Source organism: Caloenas nicobarica, chromosome 8 (genome assembly GCF_036013445.1).
Source record: "Caloenas nicobarica isolate bCalNic1 chromosome 8, bCalNic1.hap1, whole genome shotgun sequence".
Taxonomy (NCBI): Eukaryota; Metazoa; Chordata; class Aves; order Columbiformes; family Columbidae; genus Caloenas; species Caloenas nicobarica.
In genome coordinates, this window is record NC_088252.1 from 8,802,509 (window position 1) to 8,806,108 (window position 3,600).

Below are 3,600 nucleotides of genomic sequence, written 5' to 3' on the forward strand. Positions count from 1 at the left end.
ATACCCCGTCCAAAATAAGGACTGGCTGGAGATCACAGTTCCTTCCCTCTCGGCAATTTCCCTGGGGAAACTAGGATACGGTCAGGACATGATGCCTGCATGTGGCAGGACCAGCCCGAAAATGCAGTACGGAGGGGGTTAGGTCCAACAGCCATTTGCCCAAGATGAGGTTCCAGGCATAATCTAAATTATCACGTAATACCAATCTCTCCAGTGCAGTGCCATGACTTGGTTTTGAGTAGGATGCTTTCTAAAACATTCTTGAAAACTAGGTTTGCCTATTCTGCCTCTCTTTCCCTAGACTGTAGCAGTCTTTCTTCTCCTAATCTTTCTAATCTACTTTTGTCACCTTCACCTGAAAGGTGACTGTTTTGTGGGGATGATGTCCCCAGACAATTCTAGATGAAGGATGCCACAGGAATGCAAGTCATTGCCAGTACTGTATTCCTCTGTATTATGGTGGTTTAGTCCTATTATGTTCTCTGCTTTTTTCTTTGCCCACTATTCGTGCATGTGAGCTCTTCTTTCAGTCACGTCCTTCTACTTGTGTTTACCCTGTAATCTTTTCAATCAATCAATCTCTTCACGACTCATTTCCTACTTAAAAATCCACTGTGTATCACAGTGATTTAAATTGACAGTAATGAGGACAACTCTATAACTATAGTCTTCAAGAGAAAACCCTCTGGTATTTACTAACACATTAAATACTGAGAATGGTTACAGCAAAGAGTAAAATATGCCAGTGTAATACGTGTGGAACCAGGATGCCACCTACAAATGGAATCACCACCAGCGAGTGGTGTCACATTGAATAATTTGCTTTCATTTTAAACTTTCCAGATGACCAAAGATCATCATTGCTGTTAGAGCTGTAGTTCTGTGGCCAGCACAAAAAAGCTCGTTCAAGATGTAATGGACAAGATACAGAATAGTAATTCTCAATGCAATTTCTAAAGATTCTCATTTGAAATGAAGCAGCCTTGGTTAGTTCTCACCATAGCAGCTAGAACTATCTCAGTATCTTAAGCCACTGATGGATATGTGTTAGCACCAGAACCAATATATTCACTATTAGGTAATACAACTATTCAATTTGAAACAATACCCACAGTAGCCATCAAACCCACAAAGATCCTATTCCTTTCCAGAGGGATTTATTAAACACTTTTTTTTTCTTGTCTTCCACATCCCCAAATCAGTCTTATGAGACTTCTCCCTTGAAAAATGAGCTATCTATTCCTGTTTTGTCATTTAAGGTCAATGTAGAGATCTTCATTATGATCTATCAATGGTTTTCTTGGTAACCTAAAAACTTGGAAATCTGATAATAAAGGCTCAGATTAGATGTGAGAAAAAGAATTCTGTGAGAGCAATATGTTTTTCTTCAACTCTAAGTATTTTGTCATCAACTTCCGATACATAGTACAGCAACGTTAACAGAAAATTTCTGACCTACTCTGCTGGCTCTGCATCGCAAGATGTGTTTAGTATTTATGGCTACACATAGCCCCTAGATTCTGGCAAATTATCAAGCATTCCTGGAGGTATTCTCCTTTGGAAACGTAGGGGAAGTAGAATCTGTCTATCTTCAAAGAACACCAAAGCACATCCACATTTACCAGCTGTTGGAAGGGAGTAGGCTAGAAGGCTGGAGGTACATACAGCAGTATATAATTGTTATGATAAACGAGAAAAATAGTTTCTTCTTATATTGCATTAGATGTTCATTTTAATGGAGCCAGACACCTTTCTCCCTTTACCCTCTTATTTAAGCACTTTCTTCATGTTTTTTATGACATATTATGAATTTTCAAAAGGGAAAACTTGGGCTTTATTTCAATCCATTTCATCAGGTTAAAACCAAAACAAAATCAGGAGGGAGTAAAAACCACTTTCCTCAAGATCAGCGTTTCTCACTCTGGCCTTCTTACAGGTTTCCTTGCCTTCTTCTGAATCATTTAATGTCGGTCACTGCTGGTGAGGGTGTGCTGCAGTAGACAAATGACTGGTTTGATGCAATATGGCAGTTCCTATACTCCCAAGTGATACAGTCAAGAAAAGAGCAGGAACTCTTGCACTCACAAATAAGATTTTCCTCAAATAAAAAATTCAATTTAATCCTACTACCAACTTCTCACTGCTAAAAACCACCCCCTTCCCTCAGCTTGCCTTGAAAGTTACACATTTATGAAGATTGTCATAATTCTTTTCATATCACAAAGCTCCAGTCGTCCTAGGTGATTTTAAACGGAGCTGTGTGCCTCTCCTTAAATTAAAAAACACTGCTATTTGAGAACAGGGATGAACACGCAAGTAAGCCCAGTGTCACTTCAGGCTCTGCGCAAAGTAAAAATTTCCTGTTTGTGTGTAGCTGCACACAGGTGAGCTCACCCAGTACTGCTGCTGCAACACTGTAATACTGCAGCCAGCAGTTCACAAATCACCCCCCTGCAGATGGCCAGGGGCTCAGCTACACCCGGGCATGGCAGGGCTGCACGGCACGGCTGCACGGCAGGGCTGCACGGCACGGCTGCATGGCAGGGCTGCACGGCACTTGAAGAAAAGAGAATCAGGAGGAGGGTCAGCCAGGAGAAACGAGCACACAGGGAGACTGAGCAGCAGTTGAGCTCTAGATGCAAGATAACTTCACTTGAAAAGCAAATGAGAAATGCATGATACTCCACTGTACTATGCGCTGCTGTCACCTGTAACCAACATTTGTTTCTCTCTGAAATGAAGATGATAATTTTATTCCACTGCAATTACACCAAAGCTTCCTTGATATAGGAAGGTGTCTCATTTATAAAACACTGTGAGTAGGACCTGTTTTTAATTGTCTAAAACAGTACAGAGCTTACCAAAAGAACAAAAAAATCCTGCAAACATCTTGTCTGGAAGGTTTCATCCTCATAGCTAGGATCAGAGCTGATGCTTAAGAAGGGGTGATTTCCACAGGGTTTTGCTTTTCTGGCCTCTAGGCAAAAAATCAATTAAAGGTTTTGTTTTCCTTTTTTAAGAATAAAAATTCAAAGAATAAGTAATGTCTGTTTTAGTCACTACTACCATTTTGAAAGAGATTTCTAGCATAGATAAAACATTGCAATAAGACCCAGAAGCCACTGACATAAGGAATCAAAACACCACAGCTGGTTCCTTTCAGGATACTGGGTAAACCACATATTCTTTCAACATGAAAGTCCTCAAAGCTATAGCATCTCTTAAATATAGCTTTTCCATTTATTTTAATTGAGTAACCAACACTTCTCCCCTTCACTTCTTTCTTAGATTATGAACTTCTCAGGACTGACCCAGGTTGCACATTCATGCAGCACTTAGTCTATGTGGACATTTTCCTCTAATGATTTTGGGAGCAGCAACCATGTACAGTAGGGTAATTCGAAAGAGTCTAAATACTCAGGCATCTAACTTCGGTTAAATGGAATTTTTCAAATCAATTTCTCGTCTCTCCTTTTGAGTACAGTAGCGGCAGAAAGTGTAATTACTGACTTTAAGAATGAAGAGGGGACTGGTCAGGCAGCTGGACTAGAAGATTATGTAGGTCCCTTCCAATGGAACTGTTCTATCTATTAGAATAAC